Here is a 21,820-nt window from a genome sequence, read left to right on the forward strand (position 1 = left end):
ACGTAACCTTCATTTCTCCTCACCATAACCAACCGTATTATAGGGCTGCTATATCACAGTCCTATCTGATGAACTGCCTGTGCCATGGTCTGGGAGTGGTTTCATATGGATTTTAGCCCTCATATTTTCTTCTGTATAAATGGGTTGGTATCTGTGGTAATGATGATTAACACAGTGATATGGCCCCATCGACGACTGTAATCAGGTGTCCAACACCCTGAGCACTGCAACATTGTTACTGCCATGGTAACAAATGCCCCAGCAACCATCACTGTGGCAATCCGTGATCTCATTTCTGAGCACCTCCAAAACATTTGATATGAACTAATGGTCTATACTTTAGGAAGAAACAACAGTAAAGGGGTTGGAGGATGGGTGGGTGTATATCTACCAAGAGAATTCTCTTTGATTATAATCACAGCTGTTTATATCCTCCCCCAAGCAGAAACCTCAATGGCCCTGAAAGAACTTCACTGGACTCTATGTAAACTGGAAACCATACATCCTGAGGCTGAATTTATTGTAACTGGAGATTTTAACAAAGCTAATCTGAAAACAAGGCTCCCTAAATTGTATCAGCATATCGAATGCGCGATTCGATCTGGCAGCATTCTGGATCATTGCTACTCTAACTTCCACAACGCGTACAAAGCCCTCCCCTGCCCTCCTTTCAGCAAATCTGACCATGACTCCATTTTGTTGCTCCCAGCCTATAGACAGAAACTAAAACAGGAAATGCCCATGCTCAGGTCAGTTCAACGCTGGTCCGACCAATCGGATTTCATACTTCAAGATTGCTTGGATCACGTGGACTGTGATATGTTCCGGATAGCCTCAAACAACAGCATTGATGTATACGCTGACTCGGTGAGTGAGTTTATTAGCAATTGCATCGGTGATGTTGTACCCACAGTGATTATTAAAACCTTCCCTAACCAGAAACCGTGGATTGATGGCAGCATTCGCGCAAAACTGAAGGCGGGAACCACTGCTTTTAATCATGGCAAGGCAACCGGAAACATGACGAATACAAACAGTGTAGCTATTCCCTCCGCAAGGCAATCAAACAATCTAAGCGTCAGTATAGAGACAAAATAGAGTAACAATTCAACGGCTCAAACACGAGACTATGTGGCAGGGTCTACAGTCAATCACGGCTTTCAAAAATAAAGCCAGCCCCGTCGCAGACACCGAAGTCTTGCTCCCAGACAAATTAAACACCTATCTTTGCTCGCTTTGAAGACAATACAGTGCCACTGACATGGCCCACTACCAAAACCTGTGGGCTCTCCTTCACCGTGGCCAACGTGAGTCAAACATTTAAACGTGTTAAACCTCACAAGGCTGCTGGCCCAGACGGCATCACTACCCTTGTCCTCAGGGCATACGCAGACCAGCTGGCTGGTGTGTTTACGGACATATTTAATCAATCCCTATCCCAGTCCACTGTGCCCACATGCTTCAAGAGGGCCACCATTGTTCCTGTCCCCAAGAAAGCTAAGGTAACTGAGCTAAACGACTATCGCCCCGTAACACTCACTTCTGTCATCATGAAGTGCTTTGAGAGACTTGTCAAGGACCATATCACCTCCACCCTACCTGATACTCTAGACCCACTCCAATCTGCCTACCGCCCCAACAGACGACGCAATCGCAATCACACTGCCCTAACCCATCTGGACAAGTGGAATACCTATGTAAGAATGCGGTTCATTGACTACAGCTCAGCATTTAACAACATTAAGATCACCATCATTACGCTCGACACTCTGTGTCTCGACCCCAACCCCGTATGGGGTCCAGGACTTTCTGACGGGCCGCCCCCAGGTGGTGAGGGTAAGAAACAACATCTCCACCCCTCTGACCCTCAACACTGGGGCCCCACAAAGGTGCATTCTCAGCCCTCTCCTGCTTCCCTCTTAACCCATGACTCCGTGGCCATGCACGCCTCCAACTCAATCATTACGTTTGCAGACAATACTACAGTGGTAGCCTTGATTACCAACAATGATGAGACGGCCTACAGGGAGGAGGTGAGGGCCCTCGGAGTGTGGTGTCAGGAAAATAACCTAACACTCCACGTCAACAAAACAAAGGGGATGATCGTGGACTTCAGGAAACAGCAGAGAGAGCACCCTCCTATCCACATCGACGGGACAGTATTGGAGAAGGTGGAAAGTTTTAAGTTCTTCAGCGTACGCATCACAGACAAACTGAAATGGTTCACCCACACAGACAGCATGGTGAAGAAGGCGCAACACCGCCTCTTCAACCTCAGGAGGCTGAAGAAATTTGACTTGTCACTGAAAACCCCCACAAACTTTTACAGGTGCACAATCGAGAGCATCCTGTCGGGCTGTATCGCCGCCTGCTACCGCAACTGCTCCGCCCACAACAGTAAGGCTCTCCAGTGGGTAGTGCGGTCTGCACAACACATCACTGGGGGCAAACTACCTGCCCTCCAGGACACCTACATTACCCGATGTCACAGGAAGGCCAAAAAGGTCATCAAGGACAACAACCACCCGAGCCACTGCCTGTTCACTCCGCTATCATCCAGAAGGTGAGGTCAGTACAGGTGCATTAATGCTGGGACCGAGACTGAAAAACAGCTTATTTCACAAGGCCATCAGACTGTTAAACAGCCATCACTAACATTGAGTGGCTGCTGCCAACATACTGACTCAAATCTCTAGCTACTTTAATAATTATCAATAGGAAGTAATACATGTATTACTAGTCACCTTAAATTAAACAGTGTCACTTTATATAATGATTATATACCCTACGTCACTCATCTCATATGAATATACTGTACTCTATACATCTATTGCATCTTGCCTATGCTGCACGGCCATCGCTCATCCATATATTTATATGTACATATTCTTATTCATCCCTTTACACTTGTGTGTATAATGTAGTTGTTGTGAAATTGTTAGATTTCTTGTTAGATTTTACTGGACTGTCTGAACTAGAAGCACAAGCATTTCGCTACACTCGCATTAAAATCTGCTAACCATGTGTATGTGACTAATAAAATTTAATTTGATTTGTATAATCCAAAGGTTGTGTGTTTGAGTCGTGTCGAGGACAACTAACATTTTAGCTAAACCTTCTCCTAACCCTGATTCTAACCCAATTCACCTAACCTGCTATATACATTCTATACTTGTGTTGTTACTTCTCCTAACCACCAACGTAAATTCTATCCGTAATTCTATCCGTAATTTGACCAACCAAGATGGCATAGCAGTTCAGACGTCTTTTGTCCTCGTCTTGTCGTGTCCTGTATATATATATATATATATTTACAACTTTTTTCACATACATTTTATTTTTATTTTCCATCAACTCATCTTCAAAACACTCTCCTGCAACCCGCCTGACCAATTTATATTTATAAAAAAAGTATTATTTACCTCAAATCTGTAACTCTCCAAGAAGCTAGCCTGAAACTAGCCAGAAGCTAGCCTGAAACTAGCCAGAAGCTAGCCAGGAGCTAGCCAGAAGCTAGCCCAGAAGCTAATCCAGAAGCTAGTTCAGAAGCTAGTTAGCTTCTTTACTGGCAAATCGTTAGTATTCAGCTAACCACGGTGTGTGGTCATCAGCTATCCTTTAGCTCGAAAATCTATCGCCAGTTTTGTACGGCGCAGCGCGGCTCGGAACGGAACATACCGGACCAATTTTTCTCTCCATGTCCCTGGATTTCAACTGCTCTCTGGACATTCATACCCGGATCTCACAGCTAGCTAGCTGCTATCCGTGTGACTATCGGCTTTCGTCGATTCCGGAGCAAACATCAATTATTCCGGAGCTAGCCAGCTCCGTCAATCACTCCTGAGTTCCATCAATCACTCCTGGGCTGCAGTCACCTATCCGGACCCGTTTTACTGCCTACGCGGAGCCCCACCGGGCCTTCACAACTGGACTGCCGACGTTATCTACCCGAAGGAGTTATCCGGCTTGCTCCTCCGTCGCGACGTTACCTGAACGCCCATCTGCGGCCTGCTAACCGTTAGCTGTCTTACCGGCTGCTATCTGAATAGACAATCGGACAATTTATTTATTTTTATTATTATTATGTTTTCTTCTTGGGCCTCTATAACTATATCTATTGTTTTTATTTTTGTTGTTGTTGTGTGATTTGGATTAATCCCCTCTACCACACGGAACCCCACTAATCTACTGACGGAATGCAAGAGGTGGCTAACAACTGACCTCCATCCTATGCTAGCTTGCTACCGATGGCCTGGCTAGCTGTCTAAATCGCCCTGACCCCCAACCAACCTCTCCACTCACTGGACCCTTTTGATCACTCAACTAAGCATGCCTCTCCTTAATGTCAATATGTCTTGTCCATTGCTGTTCTGGTTAGTGTTTATTGGCTTATTTCACTGTAGAGCCTCTAGTCCTGCTCACTATACCTTATCCAACGTATTAGTTCCACCACCCACACATGCAATGACATCTCCTGGTTTCAATGATGTTTCTAGAGACAATATCTCTCTCTTCATCACTCAATACCTAATATCTCCACTGTATTCACATCCTACCATACCTTTGTCTGTACATTATACCTTGATGCTATTTTATCACCCCCAGAAACCTCCTTTTACTCTCTGTTCCAGACGTTCTAGACGACCAATTCTTATTGCTTTTAGCCGCACCCTTATTCTACTCCTCCTATGTTCCTCTGGCGATGTAGAGGTGAATCCAGGCCCTGCAGTGCCTAGCTCCACTCCTATTCCCCAGGCGCTCTCTTTTGACGACTTCTGTAACCGTAATAGCCTTGGTTTCATGCATGTTAACATTAGAAGCCTCCTCCCTAAGTTTGTTCTATTCACTGCTTTAGCACACGCCAACCCGGATGTTCTAGCTGTGTCTGAATCCTGGCTTAGGAAGACCACCAAAAATTCAGAAATTTTAATTCCAAACAAGATAGAACTGCCAAAGGGGGCGGTGTTGCAATCTACTGCAAAGATAGCCTGCAGAGTTCTGTCCTATTATCCAGGTCTGTACCCAAACAATTTGAACTTCTACTTTTAAAAATCCACCTCTCTAAAAACAAGTCTCTCACCGTTGCCGCCTGCTATAGACCACCCTCTGCCCCCAGCTGTGCTCTGGACACCATATGTGAACTGATTGCCCCCCATCTATCTTCAGAGCTCGTGCTGCTAGGCGACCTAAACTGAAACATGCTTAACACCCCAGCCATCCTACAATCTAAACTTGATGCCCTCAATCTCACACAAATTATCAATGAACCTACCAGGTACCTCCCCAAAGCCTTAAACACGGGCACCCTCATAGATATCATCCTAACCAACTTCCCCTCTAAATACACCTCTGCTGTCTTCAACCAAGATCTCAGCGATCACTGCCTCATTGCCTGCATCCGTAATGGGTCAGCGGTCAAACGACCTCCACTCATCACTGTAAAACGCTCCCTGAAACACTTCAGCGAGCAGGCCTTTCTAATCGACCTGGCCGGGGTATCCTGGAAGGATATTGATCTCATCCCGTCAGTAGAGGATGCCTGGATATTTTTTTTAAATGCCTTCCTAACCATCTTAAATAAACATGCCCCATTCAAGAAATTTAGAACCAGGAACAGATATAGCCCCTGGTTCTCCCCAGACCTGACTGCCCTTAACCAACACAAAAACATCCTATGGCGTTCTGCATTAGCATCGAACAGCCCCCGTGATATGCAGCTGTTCAGGGAAGCTAGAAACCATTCTTTGGCCGCCTCTCCTTCCAGTTCTCTGCTGCCAATGACTGAAACGAACTACAAAAATCTCTGAAACTGGAAACACTTATCTCCCTCACTAGCTTTAAGCACCAACTGTCAGAGCAGCTCACAGATTACTGCACCTGTACATAGCCCACCTATAATTTAGCCCAAACAACTACCTCTTTCCCAACTGTATTTTATTTATTTATTTATTTTGCTCCTTTGCACCCCATTATTTTTATTTCTACTTTGCACATTCTTCCATTGCAAAACTACCATTCCAGTGTTTTACTTGCTATATTGTATTTACTTTGCCACCATGGCCTTTTTTGCCTTTACCTCCCTTCTCACCTCATTTGCTCACATTGTATATAGACTTGTTTATACTGTATTATTGACTGTATGTTTGTTTTACTCCATGTGTAACTCTGTGTCGTTGTATCTGTCGAACTGCTTTGCTTTATCTTGGCCAGGTCGCAATTGTAAATGAGAACTTGTTCTCAACTTGCCTACCTGGTTAAATAAAGGTAAAATAAAAATAAAATAAATAAAATTCTAATTTGTTATGATGCAACAAGCAACCTGGTTCAAGAGAAAGACATATGATACATTATGTCCTCTAATTCGACTGATATTGTACAGACGCTACTCCATACATAATGTAACATAACATATCATACTAAATAGAGGGAACATGCAGTTCAAGTCGGAAGTTTACATACACTTAGGTTGGAGTCAACCAACTCGTTTTTCAACCACTCCACAAATTTCTTGTTAACAAACTATAGTTATGGCAAGTTGGTTAGAACTTCAACTTTGTGCATGACACAAGTAATTTTTCAAACAATTGTTTACAGACAGAATATTACACTTATAATTCACTGTATCACAATTACAGTGGGTCAGAAGTTTATATACACTAAGTTGACTGTGACTTTAAACAGCTTAGAAAATGTAAGAAAATTATGTGATGTCTTTAGAAGCTTTTTATAGGCTAATTGACATAATTTGAATCAATTGGAAGTGTACCTGTGAATGTATTTCGAGGCCTGCCTTCAAACTCAGTGCCTCTTTGCTTGACATGTGAAAATCAAAAGAAATCATCCAAGACCTCGGAAAAAAGATTATAGATCTCCAAGTCTGATTCATCCTTGGGAGCAATTTCCAAACGCCTGAAGGTACCACGTTCATCTGTACAAACAATAGTACGCATGTATAAACACCATGGAACCACGCATCCATCATACCGCTCAGGAAGGAGACGCGTTCTGTCTCCTAGAGAAGAACATACTTTAGTGCGAATAATGAAAATCAATCCCAGAACTACAGCAAAGGACCTTGTGAAGATGGTGGAGGAAACAGGTACAAAAGTATCTATATCCACAGTAAACGAGTCCTATATCGACATAACCTGAAAGGTCTCTCGGCAAGGAAGAAATCCCTGCTCCAAAACCGCCATAAAAAAGCCAGCCTACGGTTTGCAACTGCACATGGGGACAAAGATTGTACTTTTTGGAGAAATGTCCTCTAGTCTGATGAAACAAAAATAGAACTGTTTAGCCCTAATGACCATCATTATGTTTGGAGGAAAAAGGGGGAGGCTTGCAAGCCAAAGAACACCATCCCAACCGTGAAGCACAGGGGCTGGCAGCATCATGTTGTGGGGTGCTTTGTTGCAGGAGGGACTGGTGCACTTCACAAAATAGATGGCATCATGAGGTAGGGAAATGATGTGGATATATTGAAGCAACATCGCAAGACATCAATCAGGAAGTTAAGGCTTGGTCGCAAATGCGTCTTTAAAATGGACAATGACCCCAAGCATACTTCCAAAGTTGTGGCAAATGGCTCAAGGAAGACTAAGTTAAGGTATTGGAGTGGTCATCACAAAGCCCTGACCTCAATCCTATAGAAAATTTGTGGGCAGAACTGAAAAGCGTGTGTGAGCAAGGAGGCCTACAAACCTGACTCAGTTACACCAGCTCTGTCAGGAGGAATGGGCCAAAATTCACCCAACTTATTGTGGGAAGCTTGTGGAAGGCTACCCAAAATGTTTGACCCAAGTTAAACAATTTAAAGGGAATGCTACCAAATACTAATTGAGTGTATGTAAACTTCTGACCCACTGTGAATGTGATGGAAGAAATAGAAGCTGAAATAATTATCTTGTCTATTATTTCACATTCTTAAAATAAAGTGGTGATCCTAACTGATCCTAACCTAAGACAGGGAATTTTTACTAGGATTAAATGTCAGGAATTGTGAAAAACTGCGTTTATATGTATTTGGCTAAGGTGTATGTAAACTTCCGACCTCAACTGTATGTACATACCATAACCTACAAATTGCCCTGAGACCAGGTTGTGAAGGCACACCATGTCTCTTGTGAGATTCCCCACACACAGACACTGTTTGGATCGCGAGCGAGAGAAAGAACAATGACAGCTCATATACCTGCTGCTGTTGACAGTAGTAGATAAGCATGGAATTATCATGCCCACCAGTTACATCAACCGCATCTATTCCCAGCTCGATCGCTCAAGATTTTACCATCAAGTAGGCATTGTGGACGAGAGTGGCAGATGTGCGTAATCACGACTCCGGTTTCAACTGCATGTTCAATCCCAGCGTTAGACACTTGTTTGGGATTTAACCCTATCCCAAATTGTAACCCTTTAAAGGGAGTGTAGCACTTATTTCTCAATGCCAAAAATGCATATAATAGTAACTTAGAAAGAAAGAAAACCCAAGAAAGCATTCCCAAATGACTAAATCTTAAATCAATTATTATGATATGTTGTTCTAAAAGTTGGGTTTGAGGTTCTCAAAATCAGCTCTAGCTAAATCCTACAACACCGCAGTCAGCATCAAAGAGTGAATGAACAAAACTTAGTAAAAAGTTAAATAAATGTGAGAATGAGGCGGAATTGGTCCCTTGACCACACTTCTAACCTTATGCCTAACACCAAAAAGCTAATTTTAGTTATGAATGTATGCCACTATAGACCATTTACTTTGTGGCTGTGGTAACTAGTGGAAACCAGGCGATTTAGGCGTCTACTCGTCATCCTGAGGGACACATTTCATCCCTGAGAACTCCCATGGCTATCAACAATGGAAGGAGTGCTTCAGCAAGAAGTTTCTTCTCAAAGTGGATGCTGTCCCTACCAACAATGTGGCTGCTAAAGCATATGAAACAGCCAGCAGCACCAGCAGAGACCAAGCATTATCATGAGCTTCAGTGAACATGGAGGTCATCCAGGTAAGTGAAAGAGCTAGCATGCTACCTCTATGCTAACATTAGCTAGCTATTGCACATTTAGCTCACGTCTTCCATAAAATAACAATGATTAAACGAACTAAATGTAAACATGTCTGCCAGCTGTTGGTAGCTAGCATATGGGAAAGAGTAGTTTTGGCCGCGACGGATGTCACTGTATAGAGCACAGTGGAACCTCCCCAGGGAGGAAGGGGAGGACCATCTTCAGTAAAATTTCATGAAAATAAAAATTGTGAAACATTAAAATAAGTTATCCTTTTCAAATTAAACTATAGTGAATATATTCATATGTCATCAAATAATTGATTAAAACACACTGTTTTGCAATGAAGGTCTATAGTAAAATCAAGAGCACTCTCTGGGATAGCACCATGATGTAGCTGGAGAACAGCTAGCTTCCGTTTTCCTCTGGCTACATTGCCTTTACATTGAGGAGGCTCATGTTTGAATGTTAAATGACGAGCTCATAGGCCGAACCCCCTTCCATAGACCTACTGTACATGGTAATCATGACCACTTCTTGAGGGCGACCTCCAACTTATCAAAGCTTTTGTAGTGTGAACTGACATGTCTAACCAATCATAGGATTAGGATCAGATAATTAACCTAGTGTTTTGTATTGGGGTTGTGCTGCAGAGCATTATGGGATGTGAGTGCTTGGTGAGTTGGTGACATTATTGGATAGAGATTGAGAGTGGAAAGTGATAGTAGAGCATTTTTAGGATATTATTCAATTCAAATTAGTCTATTCAAATGACAGGAGACGGAGGTAGATTATAAATTGATTTTTGTTTCCAGACAGTGCAATTTATTTAAATTTGTCAAATCAAAATGTATTTGTCACATGCTTCGAATACAACATGTGTAGACCTTACAGTGATATGCTTACTTACAAGCCCTTAACCATCTTTAAGAAAATACCAACAAAAAAAGTTTTTAAAAAGTAAGAGATGAAAAAAAACAAATAAGCAGCTGTAGATAACAATAACTGGACTATATAGAGGAGGTACCGGTACAGTCAATGTGCGGGGGCACCGGTGTCGAGGTAATTGAGATGATTATGTACATGCAGGTAGGGTTGTTAAAGCATAGATAATAACAGAGAGCAGTAGCAGCGTGAGGGGGTGCAAATGGTCTGGGTAGCCATTTGATTACCTGTTCAGGAGTCTTATGGCTTGGGGGTAGAAGCTGTTTAGAAGCCTCTTGGAACTAGACTTGGCGCTCCGGTACCACTTGCCGGGCGGTAGCAGAGAGAACAGTCTACGGCTAGGGTGGCTGGAGTCTTTGACGATTTTTAGGGCCTTCCTCTGACACTGCCTGGGTGGCAAGGAAGCTTGGTCCCGGTGATGTACTGGGCCGTACGCACTACCCTCTGTAGTGCTTTGCGGTCAGAGGCCGAGCAGTTGCCACACCAGGCAGTGATGCAACCTGTCAGGATGCTCTTGATTGTGCAGCTGTAAAATCTTTCGAGGACCCATGCCAAATCTTTTCAGTCTCCCGAGGGGGAAAAGGTTTTGTCGTGCCCTCTTCACGACTGTCTTGGTGTGCTTGGACCATGTTAGTTTGTTGATGTGGACACCATGGAATTTGAAGCTCTCAACCTGCTCCACTAAAACCCGGTCAATGAGAATGGGGGCATGCTCGGTCCTCTTTTTCCTGTAGTCCACAATCAACTCCTTTGTCTTGATCACATTGAGGGAGAGGTTGTTGTCCTTGCACCACACGGCCAGGTCTCTGACCTCCTCCCAATAGGCTGTCTCATCGTTGTCGGTGATCAGGCCTACCACTGTTGTATCATCAGCAAACTTAATGACGGTGTTGGACTTGTGCCTGGCTGTGCAGTCATGAGTGAAAAGGGAGTACAGAAGGGGACCCCCCTGAGGGGCCCCGTGTTGAGGATCACTATGGCGAATGTGTTGTTACCTACCCTTACCACCTGGTGTTGGCCCGTCAGGAAGTCTAGGAACCAGTTGCATAGGAAGCTGTTTAGTCCCAAGGTCTTTAGCTTAGTGATGAGTTTTGAGGGCACTATGGTGTTGAACGCTGAGCTGTAGTCAATGAATAGCATTCTCAAAGGTGTGGAGTGCAATAGAGATTGCATCATCTGTGGATCTGTTGGTGCGGTATGCAAATTGGAGTGGGTCTAGGGTTTCTGGGATAATGGTGTTGATGTTGACCAGCATTTTAAAGAATTGCATGGCTACAGACGTGGGTGCTACGGGTCAGTAGTCATTTAGGCAGGTTACCTTAGTGTTCTTGGGCACAGGGATAATGATGGTCTGCTTGAAACATGTTGGTATTACAGACTTAGACAGGGAGAGGTTGAAAATGTCAGTGAAGACACTTGCCAGTTGGTCAGCGCACGCTTGGAGTACACATCATGGTAATCCGTCTGGCCCAGCGGCCTTGTGAATGTTGTCCTGTTTGAAAGGTCTTACTCACATCGGCTACGGAGAGCGTGATCATACAGTCATCCGGAACAGTTGATACTCTCATGCATGTTTCAGTGTTACTTGCCTCGAAGCGAGCATATTATTTAGCTCGTCTGGTAGGCTCAAGACTCTGGGCAGCTCTTGGCTGTGCTGCCCTTTGTAGTCTGTACTAGTTTGCAAGCCCTGCCACATCCGACGAGCGTCGGAGCCGGTGTAGTACGATTAGATCTTTGTCCTGTATTGATGCTTTGCTTTTTTGATGGTTTGTCGGATGGTGTAGCAGGATTTCTTATAAGCGTCGGGTTAGAGTCCCGCTCCTTGAAAGCGGCAGCTCTACCCTTTAGCTCAGTATGAATGTTGTCTGTAATCCATTAATTCTGGTTGGGGAATGTACATACAGTCACTGTGGGGATGACATCCTCGATGCACTTATTGATAAAGCCAGTGACGGATGTGGTGTACTCCTCAATGCCATCAGAAGAATCCCGGAACATATTCCAGTCTGTGCTGGCAAAACAGTCCTGTAGTTTAGCATTTGCTTCATCTGACCACTGTTTTATAGACTGAGTCACTGGTGCTTCCTGCTTGAATTGTTGCTTGTATGCAGGAATCAGGAGGCTAGAGTTATGGTCAGATATGCCAAATGGAGGGCATATTTTTTTACCTCTGGTTGCACATTTAACATGTTGATAGAAATTCGGTAAAACTGATTTAAGTTTCTCTGTATTAAAGTCACCGGCCACTAGGAACACCGCCTTTGGATGAACGTTTTCCTGTTTGATTATGGCGGAATAAAGCTCATTTAGTGCAGTTTTAGTTCCAACCTCGCTCTGCAGCTTATCATAAGATACTCTACCTCAGGCGAGCAAAACTTTGAGACTTACTTAGATATCATGCACCAACTGTTGTTTACATAAATGCATAGGCCCCGCCCCGTGTCTTATCAGAGGCTGCTGTTCTGTCTTGCCGATAGTGTATAAGCCACCAGCTCTATGTTCTTAATGTCGTCATTCATCCACGACTCGGTATAGCATAAAATATTACAGTTTTTAATGTCCCACTGGTAGGACATACGTGCTTTCAGTTCATCCCATTTATATTCTAGCGATTGGACGTTCACTTGCAGAACAGAGGGCAAGGGCAGATTAGCCACTCGTCGCCTGGTCCTCACAAGGCACCCTGATCTTTTGCCTCGAAATCTATGTTTCCTTCTCCAGCGAATCACAGGGGATTAGGGCCTGTTTGGGTGTCAACAGTATTTCCCTTGTGTCCGACTCATTGAAGAAAAACTATTTGTCCAGTTTGAGGTGAGCAATCCCAGTTCTGATGTTTAGAAGCACTTTTCGGTCATAGGAGACAGTAGCAGCAACGTTATGTACAAAACAAGTTACGAACAAGGCGAAAAAACAAACAAAATAGCATGATTGGCTGAGGGCTGATAAGACGGCAGCCCTACCCACCAGTGCGAACATGTAGTTTTGCCATCCGAATGGCAGAATGGACAACGCTACCGATAATGTTGTGGACTTTGTTGAATAACCCCTTTCATTCTCTGGTGTACATGGAAAAGGTGTGAATTAAAACCGAGGGTCAACCTCTGCCTGAGATTAGTTTCATGAAGAAGGATGAAAAGGTGATTGTGTTCAATATCAATTGGTATCAAATGTATAGCTGGTTAACAGGATTTCTTTCATCAACCCATCTGATTTGCTGGCTTTGCCTGCTTTTTGTAAAGTCTGAATCTTGGGTAACCTGAAGAGTATCGATTGTTCAGCTAAACTATCAGACTTCAGGATAAAACCCAGATGCAGACAGTTCAAGATACACAAGTTTTACAAAAACAAAGGGCAGGCAAACGACACGTCAAGGGCAGGCAGAGGTAAGTAATCCAGGGCAGTGTCACAAGGTACAGAACGGCAGGCAGGCTCAGGGGCAGGGCAGGCAGAATGGCCAAAGCCGGGAAAACTGGATAACAGGGACAAGAGAGAAAAATCAGGAGTACTGGAAAACGCTTGTAGGCTTGATGAGACAAGAGAACTGACAACAGAAAACACAGGTATAAATGCACAGGGGATGGGGAAAATGGTCGACACCTGAAGGGGGTGGAGACCAGCACTAGACAGGTGAAACAGATCAGGGTGTGACAGTACCCCCTCTAGGGACCACCTGGCGTACTACCCGGGCACATATCTGGTTGACCGGGTTGCCGGCGGTGGAACTCAGCAAAGAGGGCTGGGTCCAGGATGTTCCTAGCGGGGACCTAGCACCTCTCCTCTGGACCATAACTCTCCCAGTCAACCAGGTACTAGAATCCCCTGCCCCAAGGTTGAACACTCAGGAGACACCTCACCGTGTATGCCGGATGGCTGTCGATGAGACTGGGATGGGCCTGGAAAGAGGAGACAGAGAGCTGTGAGACAAACTAGCTCTGCCGAGTTACATCGGCTCTGAAAAAGGCGAGTTGGCAGACCTCTGAGACTCATGGGGGAACTCAGGTAAGCTCGGATCCTCTCAGGGATGTAGACGCCGGGAACTTCCGGAGTTCCTCCCAGGCGAGAGCCCGGACATTAGCATCATGAGATACGCTATCTTTGAGCAGTCCGGGGGGGAAGGATGACGGCTGTAGCTCGAAGTTGAGGGAAACTGGTTCCTAAACATCCAGAGACGCGTTCCAAATGTGGTAAGCAGGGTTCTCAGGAAGCCGGGGTAGCCTGGAGAGACACACAGCTGACAGTGGTGTTACTGGGGGGCTGGGAGGCTACTGTTGTGACCGGTCACCTCACAAATAATCCACAGAATTTCTCCAGCAATGTATTCAAGGTATAGTCATAGCGTTCTGCCAAGGTCTGGAATCCATCCATAAGACCTCGGAGTAACTCCCCGTGTCTTCCAATGGTGGCTCCTTGGGAGGAGATGGCGTTGCGGAGCTGGTCCGAGTCTGCTGGATCAGTCATGGCCAGTTCGTACTATCAGACCTCAGGATAAGACCCAGATGCAGACAGTTCAAAGTAACAAAAATGTATTGCAAAAACAAGGGACAGGCAAACGACAGGTCAAGGGCAGGCAGAGGTCAGTAATCCAGAGCAGAGTCCGAAAGGTACAGAATGGCAGGTAAGCTCAAGGTCAGGGCAGGCAGAGGTCAGTAAACCAGGACAGTGTCACAAGGTACAGAATGGCAGGCAGGCTCAGAGCAGGCAGAATGATCAAAACTGGGAAAACTAGAAAACATGGACTAGAGCAGAAAACAGGAGTATGGTAATACCGCTGGTAGGCCTGACAAGACAAACTGGCAACAGACAAACAGAAAACACAGGTATAAATGCACAGGGGATAATGGGGAAAATGGGCGACATCTGGAGGGGGGTGAAGACAAGCACAAGACAGGTGAAACAGATCAGGGTGTGACATAAACGGCATAACAAAAGCAGGGAGCATATAAATGCTCACATAAGATTCAAGCTTCTGGGAAAAAGCCATTTTGATCATGTAATGGACGAAGGTCTGCGCATTCAACTGCGAAGCACAATGAGAAAGTAAGAAGAAACAGGGAAGTTCTGAAGCGGTTTATTGACACCACTGCATGCAAGAATGGGCTTTTAAAGGACACGACGATGAGAGGGGAAGCTCTTCACATAAGGGCAGCTACAAGGAGCTTGCAGAGGTAATTTCACATTATGATGCTTTACTTGCTGAACATATGGAACTTTTCTGGGCTGTCAGTCAGTTCCGAATTATTTGATAGCTTCCATCCTATATTCCTGATGCAGCAAAGGTGACAACACATAATCACTCTGGACAGACAAGTAAAAACGACATTAACGTTGCAGCAGCCTAGGCTACACCTAAACAGTAGACATCGGACATGATGAAAACTAGACGACTTTTCTAGTCAACTGTGAATGAGATCAAATTTGGTTTATATTCAAACTTGGGCTGGCTAGGCTGCCTAAACATGTTCAATCCAAAAGTATTAACTGGAATTAATCAATCAGAGATCAGAGATGTGAGTTAATGTTTTTAGTCCTACAGTTGCATAGGCCTGCATGGTGCAAACATGCATAAAGCAAGCTCAGCCCTGTAAGTTCTATTGTCTATCAATAGTTGTGTCTGCGTAGAGGAAGTACTGCAGTTTGACAGGGTTTTCACCCCCCCAGGTCCAGGAGTTTTTTTGAAGAGTTTTTTAAAACCGTGTGACCTGATTAGGAAAAACTCCTTCCATAGCCCATATAAAACCTTTTTACTACTAATCACTGTCATACCTTAAAGGTTCCAGAGTTTTAACCAAACCAGGTTAACAGATAAGGAAACACTCTGGGCCCTAGGGGGAAAAAATGTGTGTTTGACTTTAATGAGTTGCCCAAACCTACAATGACACAGCTGTACTGGAATGTAACTGCTATTTGTATTTACATCTAAGTCCGTCCTGTTCTTTGATTTCAGAGGTGATGACCCCTCCACTCCACCATTGTCAACTCTCTCCTGACATGAACTGAAGCCACGTCTCGGCTCGCTCGTCTACTGGCACATTGAATGTTTTCTCTCCAAGCACTGTGAGTACCCCTATACATTTTCTCTCATTACTGTATGTAGAGTCATTCACACACACAATCACATATTACACATCAATCATCCTTGCTTAGACTAACTCATTCTTAGCTCTATTGTCTAACTGTGTAGTGTATTGTGTTTTGTCTTCCCAGTCAAATCCTGTCCTGCCCTCAGTGAAAGAGTTATGCTCTTCTCTAACACCATCCATCCATCCATGATGAGCCTGGCCTGCATGTTCGATTCCAGGCTGAATCACAACCGGCAGTGATTGGGAGTACCATAGGGCGGCGCACATTTGGCCCAGCGTCATCTGGGTTTGGCCGGTGTAAATAAGAATTTGTTCAAAATTTACGTGCCTAGTTAAACAAAATAAATGTTAAATTCCCATTCCCCACTGTAAATGTCTTTTATTAAATGCTTTAGGTTAAAATAATTCGTTTTTGATGATCCTCCTCAATTTTTTATGTCACCAGCATCCACTGACAGAACACGTTTTTAAGGTGTTGGTGGCGGCTGCACGTTCTTTTAATTCGGCCATTCTGTTGCTCCTGGGGGAGTTTTCTATACTGCCTGCCGAGTGCGGGCTAACCTGAAATGTGACGCTTGGGCATGGATCCGATTGCCGATCTAGTTGCATTTTTGGAGTAGACCCAGAGCATGCTTTCTTTGGCAGCGTTGATTTCGCTCAAATTAGAAAGTACTTTTTTTTTTATTCTTACGGTCAATGTTGTCACAGTTGCCGCTTTCTGGTTAGAGGCAGCTGCTAACATCAGCTCGCTGTAGCTAGCTATCCTCTTCCTCCGTGTCTGAATTAATTTGTGGATATTTCTTTCTAGCTAGTGAATTTTCCCCCAACTTTGGACACTAGCGGTTGGAGGACCTAAATCACCTCCAGCTCAAAATTAATGGACTGGAATATAATAGTACGTTTTGCGACTAAATACACCATTCTACCTAGCTGACCATTAATTTTCATTACAATTTATAGGTTAGGTTAGGTTATTTATGCACATTTCCTGGGACACTCTGTATATTATTTAATTCGACTGCACGACAGACTACACCATCCAGCTTTTAACCTCTGAAATATAGTGGATTTGCTAATGTTGTAACCAAAAGGAAAATAAATTGTAAGTGTTAGACAATAGACACCACGAAAACAGCTGAATGTTTTAAAACTTTAACGTATCAAATTTGGAGTCGTCTGACGGGAGCATTTTGCCCAATCTGCAAAAATCTATTTTGAACTTTGAAACAAACTTTTTGACACATCAGTCAGTGTAGGCTATGTTTCGTGATACAACAGCTACATAGAGGCAGTATTTAGTCAAATTAAACTAATTGGGACACAAATTTTCATTACAGGTAACAAACAAAAAACATGGGTACACTGTCAATTTGTGAAGCCTTTCAGTGTCACCTTGCAATGCCATTGAAGCTATGAATTGTAAATTTTTATACATATTCAGATGGAGTTATCGTTCTAAAATGTGTATAGTATGCTCAAGTTATTTAGCTACATATACTGTATTTCCTACCACTGCATAGATAAAGTCAAAAGGAAGCAATGGAGTGAGGTGGACATCTTCCATGCCGTGAAGGACTTTGGGGATGGGATGACTATCCACCAGGCTGCCAAGGTTTGTCAACTTTTGTTTTTAGAAGATTACCACATGTAAGTGAATTTCATCTGCTAATGACAGTTTACTTTTCTTATCTCCCAAGGTGTATAGTGTACCTCGGAAAACCCTGACGGACACTCTGAGCAGCCAGATAACCCATGGTTGTCGCAGTGGACCACCCACATTGCTTGCACCAGGATGAAAATTCTCTGGTGCAGTACTATATCTACTGCGCTAGCCATGGGGTTTCCTTTCACCAGACAACGGCTAATGACACATCCAACAAAATGAGCAGGTAATGTGTTTATGTACAGTTGAAGTTGGAGGTTTACGTACACCTTTGCCAAATACATTTAAACTCAGTTTTCACAATTCCTGACTTTTAATCGTAGTAAAAATTCCCTGTCTTAGGTCAGTTAGGATCACCACTTTATTTTAAGAATGTGAAATGTCAGAATAATAGTAGAGAGAATGATTTATTTCAGCTTTTATTTCATCACATTCCCAGTGGGTGAGAAGTTTACATTTGGTAGCATTACCTTTAAAATGTTTAACTTGGGTCAAACGTTTCAGGTAGCCTTCCACAAGCTTCCCACAATAAGTTGGGTGAATTTTGCCTCATTCCTCCTGACAGAGCTGGTGTACCTGAGTCAGGTTTGAAGGCCTCCTTGCTCGCAAACGCTTTTTCTGTTCTGCCCACAAATGTTCTATGGGATTGAGGTCGGGGCTTTGTGATGGCCACACCAATACCTTGACTTTGTTGTCCTTAAGCCATTTTTCCACAGCTTTGGAAGTATGCTTGGGGTCATTGTCCATTTGGAAGACCCTTTTGCGACCAAGCTTTAACTGATGTCTTGAGCTGTTTCTTCAATATATTCACAGAATGTGCCTCATGATGCCATCTATTTTGTGAAGTGCACCAGTCCCTCCTGCAGCAAAGCACCCCCACAACATGATGCTGCCACCCCAGCGCTTCACGGTTGGGATGGTGTTCTTTTGGCTTGCAAGCCTCCCCCTTTTTCCTCCAAACTTATCAATGGTCATTATGGCCAGACAGTTACATCCACAGGTACACCTCCAACTGACTCAAATTGTCAATTAGGCTATGACACAATTTTCAGGATTTTTCCAACCTTTTTAAAGGCACAGTCAACTTGGTGTATGTAAATTTCTGACCCACTGGAATTGTGATACAGTGAATTAATCTGTCTGTAAACAATAGTTGCAAAAATTACTTGTGTCATGCACAAAGTAGATATCCCAACCGACTTGCCAAAACCAGTTTGTTAATCAGAAATATATGGAGTGGTTGACAACTTAAGTGTATGTAAACGTCTGACTTCAACTGTATGTAGAATGCTGGACTGACTGTTCTCAATGTGTGATGTGTATGGTGATGCCAAAACAAACATTTTCATCCTGGATGGACAATTTATTTTCCATTCTAGGTTTTGGCACCGAGGAGAAAAAATCTCACTACTGGGGAAGAGGTGGTAGGAAATGTTCAGGAGGAAGCACAAGAACCTGAGCATGAGGATGCCAGACACCCTGGACAGGGGGATAGCTGAGTGGGCCACCCGTCCGATGATGGACATCACCTTCTTGGAGGAGAGTGGGTTGACGGAGAAACCCAGACAAATCTTTAACTGCGATGAGTCTGAGTTTTATAGCGACCAGAGCAGGCAATGTCCTGGCTCTCCGGGGTGCAAAACACATGTACCAGCAGGCTCCGGGAACCAAGGAGCACATTAATGCTGGCCTGCATCCACTCAGCTGAGGAGGATGTCTCCTTCTCCCCTTCGATGGGCACAAGAGCCGCATGGACCCGGAGGTGCTCCCTGTGGCTCAAAGGGAAGGGGTTATACTACTTTATCTTCCACCACACTGCACCCATGTCCAGTGGCATATTGTGGCATATTGTGGCGCTGTAAGGCTGAGTTCTCCAAGGTAGTTGAAGACCTCAGCCATTTTCACCACTCCTATATGGTAAACAAATCAGAATTTGCTAGAGTATTCTTCTACCTGTACCAGCCCTACTAAGACATGCTGTATGTGGTGGAAGGGTCCTTACCTTGCTGAAGTGTCAGCCAGACCGATACAGAAGACTCCCTGTGGTCGCCACATACCCCACCAGGGAGGAATACATGCCCCAGTGGCAGGAGAGGGGTGAGAGGGCAGAGGAGAATACTGTTGGGCAGCCCTCAGAACAGAGGGCACGAGAGGGCTACCATGGATGAGACCATCGACGCCATCGCCTATGCTGGACCCCCCCCCCCACTGGAACCATACCTGACAGCTGCATCACCACTGCCCATGCCTCCCAGTGTGCAACACCTGTAGGAGCAGGCCATGTTTATGCTCTCTCCCAGCCACACGATTGTCGGTTGCTCAATCCCACCAACACCAGCTTCTCCAAGCCATCGGCGTCGGGTTTTGTCCACCACCACAATGCAAACCAGCCCCCCCTGTCTGTCAACCCCGAAACGGCCTCCTCTGGACCAACTGCCTCCTCCATCTCCCCTGGTCACTGAACCACACCAGCCTCATCTGGTATTCCTGACCACGGCAATTCGAATACAGACACCTCTACAGGTAAATACATGTTAAATTATTTAAAAAATACATACTGTTTGTTATGTGTTGTTTAAAATAAAATATCTTTACATATCTACAGTCTAAGACACCAGCCCACAAGGCATGTCTGTCCACCTCCTTAAAACTTCTGCAGCTTCCTCCAGAGGTATTGATGTCAAAAAGTTGAAAACATGCCCTAACACTACCTTTTCTCTCAACTGCAGCACAGAAAAGGAAGAGAAAAGCTCTACCGGCCACCTGTCACGCCACCCATTGCACCACCCTCAGTTACTTCACAATCTGTTTGTTTCTCTCTCTCTGTTGTATCAATTACTATTGTTGCTGTATTGCAAACCATGTTAATCAATGGAGCTTGATTTTTTTATTGTGATTTCTGTGATAATATAGAGGTTGAAATCTAATTGCTTATTTGCTTTTTCATATGCAATTATTTGTAAAAAAAAGTCTAAATTATAATAAACATATTTATTCAACCCTTCTTGTGTGTTTCTTCCTTTACTTTCTAAGTGCAACTCTGCAACACAAACTCCAACACAGTGTTTTCATTGTTTCTGTCAAAGCACATCACTGAAATTAAAATGTTATTTGATGTAAATTATTCATACTCATTTATATTTTAGTATTAATATAAACTTATCTGCTTTCTCAAAACATAAGATTAATCTGTAAAACAAATGATGAGACATTATTTGGTTACAACATTGAAAAACATGTCAGTGAAGATCAATTAAGAGTCCACAGAAGAGCGCACTAGGCTATGGAAATTTGACTGGCAAGTTCAAAAAAATCAACTGGAAGGCTAGTCAACTATCTAGTAAACACTTCGGATACAAGGTTTGTGTCTCTTTTTTTAACAAATGAAATGGATATATCTTGTAATTGAACAAAATAGGAAGGTGGCCAATATCTTGTGACCATATACCGATAATACGGGAAGTATTTTTTTGCTAAACTGCTTATCAAAAAGCTGATAATAGTATTTCCACTGAAATGTCAAACTTGCTAACCCGTTAGCTAAGAATTTTACGACACCATTGACGTCTTGATCACAGGATAACACTATTGAAGGTAATATACAGTGGCAAGAAAAAGTATCTGGATTTCTGCATAAATGTATCATCAAATTTGATCTGATCTTCATAGACATAGTGTGCTTAAACTAACACACAAATTATTTAATGTTTTTTGTCTATAATGAAAACATTCACAGTGTAGGTTGGAAAAAGGATCTGAACCCCTAGGCTAATGACTTCTCCAAAAACGAATTGGAGTCAGGAGTCAACTAACCTGGAGTCCAATCAATGAGATGACATTGGAGATGTTGGTTAGAGCTGCTTTGCCCTATAAAAAACACTCAAATTTGAGTTTGTTATTCACAAGAGCCATTGCCTGATGCGAACCGTGCCTCGAACAAAAGCGACCTAAGATTAAGAATTGTTGCCTTGCATAAAGCTGGAATAGGTTCCAATAGTATCTCTAGAAGCCTTGGTGTTCATCAGTCAAAGGTAAGACAAATTGTCTATTAATGGAAAACTCTCCCTAGGAGTGGCTGTCCTGCAAAGATGACTGCAAGAGCACAACACAGAATGCTCAATGAGGTTTAGAA

At 43.7% G+C, this 21,820-nt stretch overlaps 2 long non-coding RNA genes across 2 annotated transcripts; both read left to right on the forward strand.

The window, feature by feature from the left end:
* The first annotated feature begins 14,808 nt into the window (after positions 1-14,808).
* LOC116376144 (uncharacterized) lies at positions 14,809-16,288 on the forward strand. Its single transcript, XR_004211531.1, has 3 exons — positions 14,809-15,110; positions 15,890-15,999; positions 16,150-16,288. It is a non-coding gene; the product is annotated as an uncharacterized LOC116376144 (long non-coding RNA).
* A 1,257-nt stretch (positions 16,289-17,545) lies between these two features.
* On the forward strand, positions 17,546-20,594 carry LOC116376145 (uncharacterized). The gene is made up of 4 exons (XR_004211532.1): positions 17,546-17,637; positions 17,723-17,914; positions 19,068-20,211; positions 20,418-20,594. It is a non-coding gene; the product is annotated as an uncharacterized LOC116376145 (long non-coding RNA).
* Positions 20,595-21,820: the final 1,226 nt, after the last annotated feature.

This window comes from Oncorhynchus kisutch, linkage group LG11 (genome assembly GCF_002021735.2).
Source record: "Oncorhynchus kisutch isolate 150728-3 linkage group LG11, Okis_V2, whole genome shotgun sequence".
NCBI lineage: Eukaryota > Metazoa > Chordata > Actinopteri > Salmoniformes > Salmonidae > Oncorhynchus > Oncorhynchus kisutch.